The sequence below is a fragment of the Saimiri boliviensis genome, chromosome 5 (genome assembly GCF_048565385.1).
Source record: "Saimiri boliviensis isolate mSaiBol1 chromosome 5, mSaiBol1.pri, whole genome shotgun sequence".
Classification (NCBI taxonomy): Eukaryota; Metazoa; Chordata; class Mammalia; order Primates; family Cebidae; genus Saimiri; species Saimiri boliviensis.
This window is the reverse complement of record NC_133453.1, coordinates 151,707,104-151,726,496: the sequence shown is the minus strand read 5'-3', so window position 1 is coordinate 151,726,496 and position 19,393 is coordinate 151,707,104.

Sequence of the window (19,393 nt, the reverse complement as noted above, 5' to 3'; positions counted from 1 at the left end):
CAAAAAGTTGTCTCTACCTGCCATAGCTCATGAAGTCAAAACGAGTGAGCTGTGTCCCCTTGATTTGAGCATTCTTTTAGTAAGAAAGGATTAAGTTCAATTTGAATTTTGGAAAACTGCTTCTCATCTTGTCAATCAGCTGTCAGTTTTGTGTGTTAATTTCTAGGAGAGGTAATAGAGTCAATCCAAAACCAAAGGTGTATTCAAGTCCAGATTGACAAGTCAAGCCAAGAAAGCAGGCACTCAGCTGGCAGAGGGATCTTTTCCCAGTGGGCGTTAAGGCCCACATAAATCCCTGTGAAGGAATCGGGAATCAGAGACAGAAAGGGACTCGCCTAAGGCTTGTCACATGAAAGTGCCTGGCAGACTGACTGGCAGAGGGCTGGAAATCAAATCCAAATCTTCGGACGTGTAATTTCACAGGGTGCACCGCCTCCCCCAGGCCCAATGTGACACTTCAATGGCTTAACGAGGGCTTGACGGGATGGATGTCAACATGAAAAGACATTCGATTCCATCGGACCTGTCTTTGGCCCATTGTCTCTAAGGAGAATGTGCCTGGTTCAAATTCTCACTTTGCTTCTCACCTGAGAGATGTGACCTCAGTGGTCAATGGGAAATGAGCTGGTTTCAGTCACCAACCTCTCACTCATCACCAAGAAAATTTCCTTCAACCATACATGGATTGTGTTTTCAGGAGTGCTGGGCTTCATCCACAGTTGTGAGTAACATGCTAAAAGAGGAAAAAAGATTTGCTGCTCAGGAATGGAGACAGAAATACAGACACACACACACAGACACACACACACACACACACACACATGACACAAAAATCACCCAAACACAGGCCGCACACACAACTGCTCGTGTTCAGCAAAATACTTAGTGGTATGAGGTGGGCTTTGAACCCGTCTATGCTCCAAAGGAAGACACACCTTTTGCTATTTCACCCGTCTATTCTCGTAGGGAATGTGAATAATTCTTTCAGACATGGCTCATGATGACAGGGACCACTCTCATTTCACCCTCAGAGGCAGACAAGAGGACTGCAAAGGACTCAGGTGTCGTCCCTGCTGACTGAAGAGGACTCCCATTTCCCCTCGAACCCAAAGACACAGCAAAAGTAGCTTTCTCTTTGAACAGCACACAAATTTTTCAAAATACACAGCTGAAACGGTGCCCGCTTTACGTGCTTTAACACGTAAAGCGGGGACCGTTTTAGCTGCGTATTCTGAAAAACATGTCTAGCATTCAAAGCACGGACAGTTTTAGCTGTGTATTTTAAAAAAGTTGTCTCTACCTGCCATAGCTCATGAAGTCAAAACGAGTGAGCTGTGTCCCCTTGATTTGAGCATTCTTTTAGTAAGAAAGGAATAAGTTCAATTTGAATTTTGGAAAACTGCTTCTCATCTTGTCAATCAGCTGTCAGTTTTGTGTGTTAATTTCTAGGAGAGGTAATAGAGTCAATCCAAAACCAAAGGTGTATTCAAGTCCAGGTTGACAAGTCAAACCAAGAAAGCAGGTACTAAGCTGGCAGAGGGATCTTTTCCCAGTGGGCGTTAATGCCGACATAAATCCCTGTGAAGGAATCGGGAATCAGAGACAGAAAGGGACTCGCCTAAGGCTTGTCACATGAAAGTGCCTGGCAGACTGACTGGCAGAGGGCTGGAAATCAAATCCAAATCTTCGGACGTGTAATTTCACAGGGTGCACCGCCTCCTTCAGGCCCAATGTGACACTTCAATGGCTTAACGAGGGCTTGACGGAATGGATGTCAACATGAAAAGACATTCGATTCCATCGGACCTGTCTTTGGCCCATTGTCTCTAAGGAGAATGTGCCTGGTTCAAATTCTCACTTTGCTTCTCACCTGAGAGATGTGACCTCAGTGGTCAATGGGAAATGAGCTGGATTCAGTCACCAACCTCTCACTCATCACCAAGAAAATTTCCTTCAACCATACATGGATTGTGTTTTCAGGAGTGCTGGGCTTCATCCACAGTTGTGAGTAACATGCTAAAAGAGGAAAAAAGATTTGCTGCTCAGGAATGGAGATAGAAATACAGACACACACACACAGACACACACACACACAAACACACACACACACGACACAAAAATCACCCAAACACAGGCCGCACACACAACTGCTCGTGTTCAGCAAAGTACTTAGTGGTATGAGGTGGGCTTTGAACCCGTCCATGCTCCAAAGGAAGACACACCTTTTGCTATTTCACCCGTCTATTCTCGTAGGGAATGTGAATAATTCTTTCAGACATGGCTCATGATGACAGGGACCACTCTCATTTCACCCTCAGAGGCAGACAAGAGGACTGCAGAGGACTCAGGTGTCGTCCCTGCTGACTGAAGAGGACTCCCATTTCCCCTCGAACCCAAAGACACAGCAAAAGTAGCTTTCTCTTTGAAGAGCACACAACTTTAAGTGCTTTAACACTTAAAGAGGGGACCGTTTTAGCTGTGTATTCTGAAAAACATGTCTAGCATTCAAAGCACGGACAGTTTTAGCTGTGTATTTTCAAAAAGTTGTCTCTACCTGCCATAGCTCATGAAGTCAAAACGAGTGAACTGTGTCCCCTTGATTTGAGCATTCTTTTAGTCAGAAAGGATTAAGTTCAATTTGAATTTTGGAAAACTGCTTCTCATCTTGTCAATCAGCTGTCAGTTTTGTGTGTTAATTTCTAGGAGAGGTAATAGAGTCAATCCAAAACCAAAGGTGTATTCAAGTCCAGATTGACAAGTCAAACCAAGAAAGCAGGCACTGAGCTGGCAGAGGGATCTTTTCCCAGTGGGTGTTAAGGCCCACATAAATCCCTGTGAAGGAATCGGGAATCAGAGACAGAAAGGGACTCGCCTAAGGCTTGTCACATGAAAGTGCCTGGCAGAGTGACAGGCAGTGGGCTGGAAATCAAATCCAAATCTTCGGACGTGTAATTTCACAGGGTGCACCGCCTCCCCCAGGCCCAATGTGACACTTCAATGGCTTAACGAGGGCTTGACCGGATGGATGTCGACATGAAAAGACATTCGATTCCATCGGACCAGTCTTTGGCCCATTGTCTCTAAGGAGAAGGTGCCTGGTTCAAATTCTCACTTTGCTTCTCACCTGAGAGATGTGACCTCAGTGGTCAATGGGAAATGAGCTGGTTTCAGTCACCAACCTCTCACTCATCACCAAGAAAATTTCCTTCAACCATACATGGATTGTGTTTTCAGGAGTGCTGGGCTTCATCCACAGTTGTGAGTAACATGCTAAAAGAGGAAAAAAGATTTGCTGCTCAGGAATGGAGACAGAAATACAGACACACAAACACAGACACACAGACACACACACACACAAACACACACACACACACAAACATCACACAAAAATCACCCAAACACAGGCCGCACACACAACTGCTCGTGTTCAGCAAAATACTTAGTGGTATGAGGTGGGCTTTGAACCCGTCCATGCTCCAAAGGAAGACACACCTTTTGCTATTTCACCCGTCTATTCTCGTAGGGAATGTGAATAATTCTTTCAGATGTGGCTCATGATGACTGGGACCACTCTCATTTCACCCTCAGAGGCAGACAAGAGGACTGCAAAGGACTCAGGTGTCGTCCCTGCTGACTGAAAAGGACTCCCATTTCCCCTCGAACCCAAAGACACAGCAAAAGTAGCTTTCTCTTTGAAGAGCACACAACTTTTTCAAAATACACAGCTAAAACGGTCCCGCTTTAAGTGCTAAAGCAGTTAAAACTGAAAAGCATGTCAAGCATTCAAAGCACGGACAGTTTTAGCTGTGTATTTTCAAAAAGTTGTCTCTACCTGCCATGGCTCATGAAGTCAAAACGAGTGAGCTGTGTCCCCTTGATTTGAGCATTCTTTTAGTAAGAAAGGATTAAGTTCAATTTGAATTTTGGAAAACTGCTTCTCATCTTGTCAATCAGCTGTCAGTTTTGTGTGTTAATTTCTAGGAGAGGTAATAGAGTCAATCCAAAACCAAAGGTGTATTCAAGTCCAGATTGACAATTCAAAGCAAGAAAGCAGGCACTGAGCTGGCAGAGGGATCTTTTCCCAGTGGGCGTTAAGGCCCACATAAATCCCTGTGAAGGAATCGGGAATCAGAGACAGAAAGGGACTCGCCTAAGGCTTGTCACATGAAAGTGCCTGGCAGACTGACTGGCAGAGGGCTGGAAATCAAATCCAAATCTTCGGACGTGTAATTTCACAGGGTGCACCGCCTCCCCCAGGCCCAATGTGACACTTCAATGGCTTAACGAGGGCTTGACGGGATGGATGTCAACATGAAAAGACATTCGATTCCATCGGACCTGTCTTTGGCCCATTGTCTCTAAGGAGAATGTCCCTGGTTCAAATTCTCACTTTGCTTCTCACCTGAGAGATGTGACCTCAGTGGTCAATGGGAAATGAGCTGGTTTCAGTCACCAACCTCTCACTCATCACCAAGAAAATTTCCTTCAACCATACATGGATTGTGTTTTCAGGAGTGCTGGGCTTCATCCACAGTTGTGAGTAACATGCTAAAAGAGGAAAAAAGATTTGCTGCTCAGGAATGGAGACAGAAATACAGACACACACACACAGACACACACACACACACACACACACGACACAAAAATCACCCAAACACAGGCCGCACACACAACTGCTCGTGTTCAGCAAAATACTTAGTGGTATGAGGTGGGCTTTGAACCCGTCCATGCTCCAAAGGAAGACACACCTTTTGCTATTTCACCCGTCTATTCTCGTAGGGAATGTGAATAATTCTTTCAGACATGGCTCATGATGACAGGGACCACTCTCATTTCACCCTCAGAGGCAGACAAGAGGACTGCAAAGGACTCAGGTGTCGTCCCTGCTGACTGAAGAGGACTCCCATTTCCCCTCGAACCCAAAGACACAGCAAAAGTAGCTTTCTCTTTGAAGAGCACACAAATTTTTCAAAATACACTGCTAAAACGTTCCCCGCTTTACGTGTTTTAGCACGTAAAGCGGGGACCGTTTTAGCTGTGTATTCTGAAAAACATGTCTAGCATTCAAAGCACGGACAGATTTAGCTGTGTATTTTCAAAAAGTTGTCTCTACCTGCCATAGCTCATGAAGTCAAAACGAGTGAGCTGTGTCCCCTTGATTTGAGCATTCTTTTAGGAAGAAAGGATTAAGTTCAATTTGAATTTTGGAAAACTGCTTCTCATCTTATCAATCAGCTGTCAGTTTTGTGTGTTAATTTCAAGGAGAGGTAATAGAGTCAATCCAAATCCAAAGGTGTATTCAAGTCCAGATTGACAAGTCAAACCAAGAAAGCAGGCACTGAGCTGGCAGAGGGATCTTTTCCCAGTGGGCGTTAAGTCCCACATAAATCCCTGTGAAGGAATCGGGAATCAGAGACAGAAAGGGACTCGCCTAAGGCTTGTCACATGAAAGTGCCTGGCAGACTGACTGGCAGAGGGCTGGAAATCAAATCCAAATCTTCGCACGTGTAATTTCACAGGGTGCACCACCTCCCCCAGGCCCAATGTGACACTTCAATGGCTTAACGAGGGCTTGACGGGATGGATGTCAACATGAAAAGACATTCGATTCCATCGGACCTGTCTTTGGCCCATTGTCTCTAAGGAGAATGTGCCTGGTTCAAATTCTCACTTTGCTTCTCACCTGAGAGATGTGACCTCAGTGGTCAATGGGAAATGAGCTGGTTTCAGTCACCAACCTCTCACTCATCACCAAGAAAATTTCCTTCAACCATACATGGATTGTGTTTTCAGGAGTGCTGGGCTTCATCCACAGTTGTGAGTAACATGCTAAAAGAGGAAAAAAGATTTGCTGCTCAGGAATGGAGACAGAAACACAGACACACACACACAGACACACACACACACACACACACACACACACACGACACAAAAATCACCCAAACACAGGCTGCACACAGAACTGCTGGTGTTCAGCAAAATACTTAGTGGTGTGAGGTGGGCTTTGAACCCGTCAATGCTCCAAAGGAAGACACACCTTTTGCTATTTCACCCGTCTATTCTCGTAGGGAATGTGAATAATTCTTTCAGACATGGCTCATGATGACCGGGACCACTCTCATTTCACCCTCAGAGGCAGACAAGAGGACTGTAAAGGACTCAGGTGTCGTCCCTGCTGACTGAAGAGGACTCCCATTTCCCCTCGAACCCAAAGACACAGAAAAAGTAGCTTTCTCTTTGAAGAGCACACAACTTTTTCAAAATACACAGCTAAAACGGTCCCCGCTTTAAGTGCTTTAGCACATAAAGCGGGGTCCGTTTTAGCTGTGTATTCTGAAAAACATGTCTAGCATTCAAAGCACGGACAGTTTTAGCTGTGTATTTTCAAAAAGTTGTCTCTACCTGCCATAGCTCGTGAAGTCAAAACGAGTGAGATGTGTCCCCTTGATTTGAGCATTCTTTTAGTAAGAAAGGATTAAGTTCAATTTGAATTTTGGAAAACTGCTTCTCATCTTGTCAATCAGCTGTCAGTTTTGTTTGTTAATTTCTAGGAGAGGTAATAGAGTCAATCCAAAACCAAAGGTGTATTCAAGTCCAGATTGAGAAGTCAAACCAAGAAAGCAGGCACTGAGCTGGCAGAGGGATCTTTCCCCAGTGAGCGTTAAGGCCCACATAAATCCCTGTGAAGGAATCGGGAATCAGAGACAGAAAGGGACTCGCCTAAGGCTTGTCACATGAAAGTGCCTGGCAGACTGACTGGCAGAGGGCTGGAAATCAAATCCAAATCTTCGGACGTGTAATTTCACAGGGTGCACCGCCTCCCCCAGGCCCAATGTGACACTTCAATGGCTTAACGAGGGCTTGACGGGATGGATGTCAACATGAAAAGACATTCGATTCCATCGGACCTGTGTTTGGCCCATTGTCTCCAAGGAGAATGTGCCTGATTCAAATTCTCACTTTGCTTCTCACATGAGAGATGTGACCTCAGTGGTCAATGGGAAATGAGCTGGTTTCAGTCACCAACCTCTCACTCATCGCCAAGAAAATTTCCTTCAACCATACATGGATTGTGTTTTCAGGAGTGCTGGGCTTCATCGACAGTTGTGAGTAACATGCTAAAAGAGGAAAAAAGATTTGCTGCTCAGGAATGGAGACAGAAATACAGACACAGACACACACACACACACACACACACACACACACACATGACACAAAAATCACCCAAACACAGGCCGCACACACAACTGCTCGTGTTCAGCAAAATACTTAGTGGTATGAGGTGGGCTTTGAACCCGTCCATGCTCCAAAGGAAGACACACCTTTTGCTATTTCACCCGTCTATTCTCGTAGGGAATGTGAATAATTCTTTCAGACCTGGCTCATGATGACAGGGACCACTCTCATTTCACCCTCAGAGGCAGAAAAGAGGACTGCAAAGGACTCAGGTGTCGTCCCTGCTGACTGAAGAGGACTCCCATTTCCCCTCGAACCCAAAGACACAGCAAAAGTAGCTTTCTCTTTGAAGAGCACACAACTTTTTCAAAATACACAGCTAAAACGGTCCCCGCTTTAGCTGTGTATTCTGAAAAACATGTCTAGCATTCAAAGCACGGACAGTTTTAGCTGTGTATTTTCAGAAAGTTGTCTCTACCTGCCATAGCTCATGAAGTCAAAACGAGTGAGCTGTATCCCCTTGATTTGAGCATTCTTTTAGTAAGAAAGGATTAAGTTCAATTTGAATTTTGGAAAACTGCTTCTCATCTTGTCAATCAGCTGTCAGTTTTGTGTGTTAATTTCTAGGAGAGGTAATAGAGTCAATCCAAAACCAAAGGTGTATTCAAGTCCAGATTGACAAGTCAAACCAAGAAAGCAGGCACTGAGCTGGCAGAGGGATCTTTTCCCAGTGGGCGTTAAGGCCCACCTAAATCCCTGTGAAGGAATCGGCAATCAGAGACAGAAAGGGACTCGCCTAAGGCTTGTCACATGAAAGTGCCTGGCAGACTGACTGGCAGAGGGCTGGAAATCAAATCCAAATCTTCGGACGTGTAATTTCACAGGGGGCACCGCCTCCCCCAGGCCCAATGTGACACTTCTATGGCTTAACGAGGGCTTGACGGGATGGATGTCAACATGAAAAGACATTCGATTCCATCGGACCTGTGTTTGGCCCATTGTCTCCGAGGAGAATGTGCCTGGTTCAAATTCTCACTTTGCTTCTCACCTGAGAGATGTGACCTCAGTGGTCAATGGGAAATGAGCTGGTTTCAGTCACCAACCTCTCACTCATCACCAAGAAAATTTCCTTCAACCATACATGGATTGTGTTTTCAGCAGTGCTGGGCTTCATCCACAGTTGTGAGTAACATGCTAAAAGAGGAAAAAAGATTTGCTGCTCAGGAATGGAGACAGAAATACAGACACACACACACAGACACACCCACACACACACACATACACACACACACACGAACACCTGACACAAAAAACACCCAAACACAGGCCGCACACACAACTGCTCGTGTTCAGCAAAATACTTAGTGGTATGAGGTGGGCTTTGAACCCGTCCATGCTCCAAAGGAAGACACACCTTTTGCTGTTTCACCCGTCTATTCTCGTAGGGAATGTGAATAATTCTTTCAGACATGGCTCATGATGACAGGGACCACTCTCTTTTCACCCTCAGAGGCAGACAAGAGGACTGCAAAGGACTCAGGTGTCGTCCCTGCTGACTGAAGAGGACTCCCATTTCCCCTCGAACCCAAAAACACAGCAAAAGTAGCTTTCTCTTTGAAGAGCACACAACTTTTTTATAATACACAGCTAAAGCGGTCCCCGCTTTAAGTGCTTTAGCACTAAAAGCGGGGTCGGTTTTAGCTGTGTATTCTGAAAAACACGTCTAGCATTCAAAGCACGGACAGTTTTAGCTGTGTATTTTCAAAAAGTTGTCTCTACCTGCCATAGCTCATGAAGTCAAAACGAGTGAGCTGTGTCCCCTTGATTTGAGCATTCTTTTAGTAAGAAAGGATTAAGTTCAATTTGAATTTTGGAAAACTGCTTCTCATCTTGTCAATCAGCTGTCAGTTTTGTGTGTTAATTTCTAGGAGAGGTAATAGAGTCAATCCAAAACCAAAGGTGTATTCAAGCACAGATTGACAAGTCAAACCAAGAAAGCAGGCACTGAGCTGGCAGAGGGATCTTTTCCCAGTGGGCGTTAAGGTCCACATAAATCCCTGTGAAGGAATCGAGAATCAGAGACAGAAAGGGACTCGCCTAAGGCTTGTCACATGAAAGTGCCTGGCAGACTGACTGGCAGAGGGCTGGAAATCAAATCCAAATCTTCGGACGTGTAATTTCACAGGGTGCACCGCCTCCCCCAGGCCCAATGTGACACTTCAATGGCTTACCGAGGGCTTGACGGGATGGATGTCAACATGAAAAGACATTCGATTCCATCGGACCTGTCTTTGGCCCATTGTCTCTAAGGAGAATATGCCTGGTTCAAATTCTCACTTTGCTTCTCACCTGAGAGATGTGACCTCAGTGGTCAATGGGAAATGAGCTGGTTTCAGTCAACAACCTTTCACTCATCACCAAGAAAATTTCCTTCAACCATACATGGATTGTGTTTTCAGGAGTGCTGGGCTTCATCCACAGTTGTGAGTAACATGCTAAAAGAGGAAAAAAGATTTGCTGCTCAGGAATGGAGACAGAAATACAGACACACACACACACACACACACACACACACACACACGACACAAAAATCACCCAAACACAGGCCGCACACACAACTGCTCGTGTTCAGCAAAATACTTAGTGGTATGAGGTGGGCTTTGAACCCGTCCATGCTCCAAAGGAAGACACACCTTTTGCTATTTCACCCGTCTATTCTCGTAGGGAATGTGAATAATTCTTTCAGACATGGCTCATGATGACAGGGACCACTCTCATTTCACCCTCAGAGACAAACAAGAGGACTGCAAAGGACTCAGGTGTCGTCCCTGCTGACTGAAGAGGACTCCCATTTCCCCTCGAACCCAAAGACACAGCAAAAGTAGCTTTCTCTTTGAAGAGCACTCAACTTTTTCAAAATACACAGCTAAAACGGTCCCCGCTTTTAGCACTTAAAGCGGGGACCGTTTTAGCTGTGTATTCGGAAAAACATGTCTAGCATTCAAAGCACGGACAGTTTTAGCTGTGTATTTTCAAAAAGTTGTCTCTACCTGCCATAGCTCATGAAGTCAAAACGAGTGAGCTGTGTCCCCTTGATTTGAGCATTCTTTTAGTAAGAAAGGATTAAGTTCAATTTGAATTTTGGAAACTGCTTCTCATCTTGTCAATCAGCTGTCAGTTTTGTGTGTTAATTTTTAGGAGAGATAATAGAGTCAATCCAAAACCAAAGGTGTATTCAAGTCCAGATTGACAAGTCAAACCAAGAAAGCAGGCACTGAGCTGGCAGAGGGATCTCTTCCCAGTGGGCGTTAAGGCCCACATAAATCCCTGTGAAGGAATCGGGAATCAGAGACAGAATGGTACTCGCCTAAGGCTTGTCACATGAAAGTGCCTGGCAGACTGACTGGCAGAGGGCTGGAAATCAAATCCAAATCTTCGGACGTGTAATTTCATAGCGTGCACCGCCTCCCCCAGGCCCAATGTGACACTTCAATGGCTTAACGAGGGCTTGACGGGATGGATGTCAACATGAAAAGACATTCGATTCCATCGGACCTGTCTTTGGCGCATTGTCTCTAAGGAGAATGTGCCTGGTTCAAATTCTCACTTTGCTTCTCACCTGAGAGATGTGACCTCAGTGGTCAATGGGAAATGAGCTGGTTTCAGTCACCAACCTCTCACTCACCACCAAGAAAATTTCCTTCAACCATACATGGATTGTGTTTTCAGGAGTGCTGGGCTTCATCCACAGTTGTGAGTAACATGCTAAAAGAGGAAAAGAGATTTGCTGCTCAGGAATGGAGACAGAAATACAGACACACACACACAGACACACACACACACACACACACACACACATGACACAAAAATCACCCAACCACAGGCCGCACACACAACTGCTCGTGTTCAGCAAAATACTTAGTGGTATGAGGTGGGCTTTGAACCCGTCCATGCTCCAAAGGAAGACACACCTTTTGCTATTTCACCCGTCTATTCTCGTAGGGAATGTGAATAATTCTTTCAGACATGGCTCATGATGACAGGGACCACTCTCATTTCACCCTCAGAGGCAGACAAGAGGACTGCAACGGACTCAGGTGTCGTCCCTGCTGACTGAAGAGGACTCCCATTTCCCCTCGAACCCAAAGATACAGCAAAAGTAGCTTTCTCTTTGAAGAGCACACAACGTTTTCAAAATACACAGCGAAAACGGCCCCCGCATTAGCTGTGTATTCTGAAAAACATGTCTAGCATTCAAAGCACGGACAGTTTTAGCTGTGTATTTTCAAAAAGTTGTCTCTACCTGCCATAGGTCATGAAGTCAAAACGAGTGAGCTGTGTCCCCTTGATTTGAGCATTCTTTTAGTAAGAAAAGATTAAGTTCATTTTGAATTTTGGAAACTGCTTCTCATCTTGTCAATCAGCTGTCAGTTTTGTGTGTTAATTTCTAGGAGAGGTAATAGAGTCAATCCAAAATCAAAGGTGTATTCAAGTCCAGATTGACAAGTCAAACCAAGAAAGCAGGCACTGAGCTGGCAGAGGGATCTTTTCCCAGTGGGCGTTAAGGCCCACATAAATCCCTGTGAAGGAATCGGGAATCAGAGACAGAAAGGGACTCGCCTAAGGCTTGTCACATGAAAGTGCCTGGCAGACTGACTGGCAGAGGGCTGGAAATCAAATCCAAATCTTCGGACGTGTAATTTCACAGGGTGCACCGCCTCCCCCAGGCCCAATGTGACACTTCAATGGCTTAACGAGGGCTTGACGGGATGGATGTCAACATGAAAAGACATTCGATTCCATCGGACCTGTCTTTGGCCCATTATCTCTAAGGAGAATGTGCCTGGTTCAAATTCTCACTTTGCTTCTCACCTGAGAGATGTGACCTCAGTGGTCAATGGGAAATGAGCTGGTTTCAGTCACCAACCTCTCACTCATCACCAAGAAAATTTCCTTCAACCATACATGGATTGTGTTTTCAGCAGTGCTGGGCTTCATCCACAGTTGTGAGTAACATGCTAAAAGAGGAAAAAAGATTTCCTGCTCAGGAATGGAGACAGAAATACAGACACACACACACAGACACACAAACACACACACACACATGACACAAAAATCACCCAAACACAGGCCGCACACACAACTGCTCGTGTTCAGCAAAATACTTAGTGGTATGAGGTGGGCTTTGAACCCGTCCATGCTCCAAAGGAAGACACACCTTTTGCTATTTCACCCGTCTATTCTCGTAGGGAATGTGAATAATTCTTTCAGACATGGCTCATGATGACAGGGACCACTCTCATTTCACCCTCAGAGGCAGACAAGAGGACTGCAAAGGACTCAGGTGTCGTCCCTGCTGACTGAAGAGGACTCCCATTTCCCCTCGAACCCAAAGACACAGCAAAAGTAGCTTTCTCTTTGAAGAGCACACAACTTTTTCATAATACACAGCTAAAGCGGTCCCCGCTTTAAGTGCTTTAGCACTAAAAGCGGGGTCGGTTTTAGCTGTGTATTCTGAAAAACACGTCTAGCATTCAAAGCACGGACAGTTTTAGCTGTGTATTTTCAAAAAGTTGTCTCTACCTGCCATAGCTCATGAAGTCAAAACGAGTGAGCTGTGTCCCCTTGATTTGAGCATTCTTTTAGTAAGAAAGGATTAAGTTCAATTTGAATTTTGGAAAACTGCTTCTCATCTTGTCAATCAGCTGTCAGTTTTGTGTGTTAAATTCTAGGAGAGGTAATAGAGTCAATCCAAAACCAAAGGTGTATTCAAGCCCAGATTGACAAGTCAAACCAAGAAAGCAGGCACTGAGCTGGCAGAGGGATCTTTTCCCAGTGGGCGTTAAGGTCCACATAAATCCCTGTGAAGGAATCGAGAATCAGAGACAGAAAGGGACTCGCCTAAGGCTTGTCACATGAAAGTGCCTGGCAGACTGACTGGCAGAGGGCTGGAAATCAAATCCAAATCTTCGGACGTGTAATTTCACAGGGTGCACCGCCTCCCCCAGGCCCAATGTGACACTTCAATGGCTTAACGAGGGCTTGACGGGATGGATGTCCACATGAAAACACATTCGATTCCATCGGACCTGTCTTTGGCCCATTGTCTCTAAGGAGAATGTGCCTGGTTCAAATTCTCACTTTGCTTCTCACCTGAGAGATGTGACCTCAGTGGTCAATGGGAAATGAGCTGGTTTCAGTCACCAACCTCTCACTCATCACCAAGAAAATTTCCTTCAACCATACATGGATTGTGTTTTCAGGAGTGCTGGGCTTCATCCACAGTTGTGAGTAACATGCTAAAAGAGGAAAAAAGATTTGCTGCTCAGGAATGGAGACAGAAATACAGACACACACACACAGACACACACACACACACACACACACGACACAAAAATCACCCAAACACAGGCCGCACACACAACTGCTCATGTTCAGCAAAATACTTAGTGGTATGAGGTGGGCTTTGAACCCGTCCATTCTCCAAAGGAAGACACACCTTTTCCTATTTCACCCGTCTATTCTCGTAGGGAATGTGAATAATTCTTTCAGACATGGCTCATGATGACAGGGACCACTCTCATTTCACCCTCAGAGGAAGACAAGAGGACTGCAAAGGACTCAGGTGTCGTCCCTGCTGACTGAAGAGTACTCCCATTTCCCCTCGAACCCAAAGACACAGCAAAAGTAGCTTTCTCTTTGAAGAGCACACAACTTTTTCAAAATACACAGCTAAAATGGTCCCCGCTTTAAGTACTTTAGCACTTAAAGCGGGGACCATTTTAGCTGTGTATTCTGAAAAACATGTATAGCATTCAAAGCACGGACAGTTTTAGCTGTGTATTTTCAAAAAGTTGTCTCTACCTGCCATAGCTCATGAAGTCAAAACGAGTGAGCTGTGTCCCCTGGATTTGAGCATTCTTTTAGTAAGAAAGGATTAAGTTCAATTTGTATTTTGGAAAACTGCTTCTCATCTTGTCAATCAGCTGTCAGTTTTGTGTGTTAATTTCTAGGAGAGGTAATAGAGTCAATCCAAATCCAAAGGTGTATTCAAGTCCAGATTGACAAGTCAAACCAAGAAAGCAGGCACTGAGCTGGCAGAGGGATCTTTTCCCAGTGGGCGTTAAGGCCCACATAAATCCCTGTGAAGGAATCGAGAATCAGAGACAGAAAGGGACTCGCCTAAGGCTTGTCACATGAAAGTGCCTGGCAGACTGACTGGCAGAGGGCTGGAAATCAAATCCAAATCTTCGGACGTGTAATTTCACAGGGTGCACCGCCTCCCCCAGGCCCAATGTGACACTTCAATGGCTTAACGAGGGCTTGACGGGATGGATGTCAACATGAAAAGACATTTGATTCCATCGGACCTGTCTTTGGCCCATTGTCTCTAAGGAGAATGTGCCTGGTTCAAATTCTCACTTTGCTTCTCACCTGAGAGATGTGACCTCAGTGGTCAATGGGATATGAGCTGGTTTCAGTCACCAACCTCTCAATCATCACCAAGAAAATTTCCTTCAACCATACATGGATTGTGTTTTCAGGAGTGCTGGGCTTCATCCACAGTTGTGAGTAACATGCTAAAAGAGGAAAAAAGATTTGCTGCTCAGGAATGGAGACAGAAATACAGACACACACATTCAGACACACACACACACACACACACACACACACACACGACACAAAAATCACCCAAACACAGGCCGCACACACAACTGCTCGTGTTCAGCAAAATACTTAGTGGTATGAGGTGGGCTTTGAACCCGTCCATGCTCCAAAGGAAGACACACCTTTTGCTATTTCACCCGTCTATTCTCGTAGGGAATGTGAATCATTCTTTCAGACATGGCTCATGATGACAGGGACCACTCTCATTTCACCCTCAGAGGCAGACAAGAGGACTGCAAAGGACTCATGTGTCGTCCCTGCTGACTGAAGAGGACTCCCATTTCCCCTCGAACACAAAGAAACAGCAAAAGTAGCTTTCTCTTTGAAGAGCACACAACTTTTTCAAAATACACAGCTAAAACGGTCCCCGCTTTAAGTGCTAAAGGCGGGGACCGTTTTAGCTGTGTATTGTGAAAAACATGTCTAGCATTCAAAGCACGGACAGTTTTAGCTGTGTATTTTCAAAAAGTTGTCTCTACCTGCCATAGCTCATGAAGTCAAAACGAGTGAGCTGTGTCCCCTTGATTTGAGCATTCTTTTAGTAAGAAAGGATTAAGTTCAATTTGAATTTTGGAAAACTGCTTCTCATCTTGTCAATCAGCTGTCAGTTTTGTGTGTTAATTTCTAGGAGAGGTAATAGAGTCAATCCAAAACCAAAGGTGTATTCAAGTCCAGATTGACAAGTCAAACCAAGAAAGCAGGCACTGAGCTGGCAGAGGGATCTTTTCCCAGTGGGCGTTAAGGCCCACATAAATCCCTGTGAAGGAATCGGGAATCAGAGACAGAAAGAGACTCGCCTAAGGCTTGTCACATGAAAGTGCCTGGCAGACTGACTGGCAGAGGGCTGGAAATCAAATCCAAATCTTCGGACGTGTAATTTCACAGGGTGCACCGCCTCCCCCAGGCCCAATGTGACACTTCCATGGCTTAACGAGGGCTAGACGGGATGGATGTCAACATGAAAAGACATTCGATTCCATCGGACCTGTCTTTGGCCCATTGTCTCTAAGGAGAATGTGCCTGGTTCAAATTCTCACTTTGCTTCTCACCTGAGAGATGTGACCTCAGTGGTCAATGGGAAATGAGCTGGTTTCAGTCACCAACCTCTCACTCATCACCAAGAAAATTTCCTTCAACCATACATGGATTGTGTTTTCAGGAGTGCTGGGCTTCATCCACAGTTGTGAGTAACATGCTAAAAGAGGAAAAAAGATTTGCTGCTCAGGAATTTTTTAGCTGTGTATTCTGAAAAACATGTCTAGCATTCAAAGCACGGACAGTTTTAGCTGTGTATTTTCAAATAGTTGTCTCTACCTGCCATAGCTCATGAAGTCAAAACGAGTGAGCTGTGTCCCCTTGATTTGAGCATTCTTTTAGTAAGACAGGATTAAGTTCAATTTGAATTTTGGAAAACTGCTTCTCATCTTGTCAATCAGCTGTCACTTTTGTGTGTTAATTTCTAGGAGAGGTAATAGAGTCAATCCAAAACCAAAGGTGTATTCAAGTCCAGATTGGCAAGTCAAACCAAGTAATCAGGCACTGAGCTGGCAGAGGGATCTTCTCCCAGTGGGCGTTAAGGCCCACATAAATCGCTGTGAAGGAATCGGGAATCAGAGACAGAAAGGGACTCGCCTAAGGCTTGTCACATGAAAGTGCCTGGCAGACTGACTGGCAGAGGGCTGGAAATCAAATCCAAATCTTCGGACGTGTAATTTCACAGGGTGCACCGCCTCCCCCAGGCCCAATGTGACACTTCAATGGCTTAACGACGGCTTGACGGGATGGATGTCAACATGAAAACCCATTCGATTCCATCGGACCTGTCTTTGGCCCATTGTCTCGAAGGAGAATGTGCCTGGTTCAAATTCTCACTTTGCTTCTCACCTGAGAGTTGTGACCTCAGTGGTCAATGGGAAATGAGCTGGTTTCAGTCACCAACGTCTCACTCATCACCAAGAAAATTTCCTTCAACCATACATGGATTGTGTTTTCAGGAGTGCTGGGCTTCATCCACAGTTGTGAGTAACATGCTAAAAGAGGAAAAAAGATTTGCTGCTCAGGAATGGAGACAGAATTACAGGCACACACACACAGACAAACACACACACACACACACACACACACACACATGACACAATAATCACCCAAACACAGGCCGCACACACAACTGCTCGTGTTCAGCAAAATACTTAGTGGTATGAGGTGGGCTTTGAACCCGTCCATTCTCCAAAGGAAGACACACCTTTTGCTATTTCACCCGTCTATTCTCGTAGGGAATGTGAATAATTCTTTCAGACATGGCTCATGATGACAGGGACCACTCTCATTTCACCCTCAGAGGCAGACAAGAGGACTGCAAAGGACCCAGGTGTCGTCCCTGCTGACTGAAGAGGACTCCCATTTCCCCTCGAACCCAAAGACACAGCAAAAGTAGCTTTCTCTTTGAAGAGCACACAACTTTTTCAAAATACACAGCTAAAACTGTCCCCGATTTAAGCGCTTTAGCACTTAAAGCGGGGACCGTTTTTTCTGTATTCTGAAAAACATGTCTAGCTTTCAAAGCACGGACAGTTTTAGCTGTGTATTTTCAAAAAGTTGTCTCTACCTGCCATAGCTCATGAAGTCAAAACGAGTGAGCTGTGTCCCCTTGATTTGAGCATTCTTTTAGTAAGAAAGGATTAAGTTCAATTTGAATTTTGGAAAACTGCTTCTCATCTTGTCAATCAGCTGTCAGTTTTGTGTGTTAATTTCTAGGAGAGGTAATAGAGTCAATCCAAAACCAAAGGTGTATTCAAGTCCAGATTCACAAGTCAAACCAAGAAAGCAGGCACTGAGCTGGCAGAGGGATCTTTTCCCAGTGGGCGTTAAGGGCCACATAAATCCCTGTGAAGGAATCGGGAATCAGAGACAGAAAGGGACTTGCCTAAAGCTTGTCACATGAAAGTGCCTGGCAGACTGACTGGCAGAGGGCTGGAAATCAAATCCAAATCTTCGGACGTGTAATTTCACAGGGTGCACCGTCTCCCCGAGGCCCAATATGACACTTCATTGGCTTAACGAGGGCTTGACGGGATGGATGTCAACATGAAAACACATTCGATTCCATCCGACCTGTCTTTGGCCCATTGTCTCTAAAGAGAATGTTCCTGGTTCAAATTCTCACTTTCCTTCTCACCTGAGAGATGTGACCTCAGTGGTCAATGGGAAATGAGCTGGATTCAGTCACCAAGCTCTCACACATCACCAAGAAAATTTCCTTCAACCATACATGGATTGTGTTTTCACGAGTGCTGGGCTTCATACACAGTTGTGAGTAACATGCTAAAAAAGGAAAAAAGATTTGCTGCTCAGGAATTTTTTAGCTGTGTATTCTGAAAAACATGTCTAGCATTCAAAGCACGGACAGTTTTAGCTGTGTATTTTCAAAAAGTTGTCTCTACCTGCCATAGCTCATGAAGTCAAAACGAGTGAGCTGTGTCCCCTTGATTTGAGCATTCTTTTAGTAAGAAAGGATTAAGTTCAATTTGAATTTTGGAAAACTGCTTCTCATCTTGTCAATCAGCTGTCAGTTTTGTGTGTTAATTTCTAGGAGAGGTAATAGAGTCAATCCAAAACCAAAGGTGTATTCAAGTCCAGATTGACAAGTCAAACCAAGAAAGCAGGCACTGAGCTGGCAGAGGGATCTTTTCCCAGTGGGCGTTAAGGCCCACATAAATCCCTGTGAAGGAATCGGGAATCAAGACAGAAAGGGACTCGCCTAAGGCTTGTCACATGAAAGTGCCTGGCAGACTGACTGGCAGAGGGCTGGAAATCAAATCCAAATCTTCGGACGTGTAATTTCACAGGGTGCACCGCCTCCCCCAGGCCCAATGTGACACTTCAATGGCTTAACGAGGGCTTGACGGGATGGATGTCAACATGAAAAGACATTCGATTCCATCGGACCTGTCTTTGGCCCATTGTCTCTAAGGAGAATGTGCCTGGTTCGAATTCTCACTTTGCTTCTCACCTGAGAGATGTGACCTCAGTGGTCAATGGGAAATGAGCTGGTTTCAGTCACCAACCTCTCACTCATCACCAAGAAAATTTCCTTCAACCATACATGGATTGTGTTTTCAGCAGTGCTGGGCTTCATCCACAGTTGTGAGTAACATGCTAAAAGAGGAAAAAAGATTTGCTGCTCAGGAATGGAGACAGAAATACAGGCACACACACACAGACACACACAGACACACACATACACACACACACACACACATGACACAAAAATCACCCAAACACAGGCCGCACACACAACTGCTCGTGTTCAGCAAAATACTTAGTGGTATGAGGTGGGCTTTGAACCCGTCCATGCTCCAAAGGAAGACACACCTTTTGCTATTTCACCCATCTATTCTCGTAGGGAATGTGAATAATTCTTTCAGACATGGCTCATGATGACAGGGACCACTCTCATTTCACCCTCAGAGGCAGACAAGAGGACTGCAGAGGACTCAGGTGTCGTCCCTGCTGACTGAAGAGGACTCCCATTTCTTCTCGAACCCAAAGA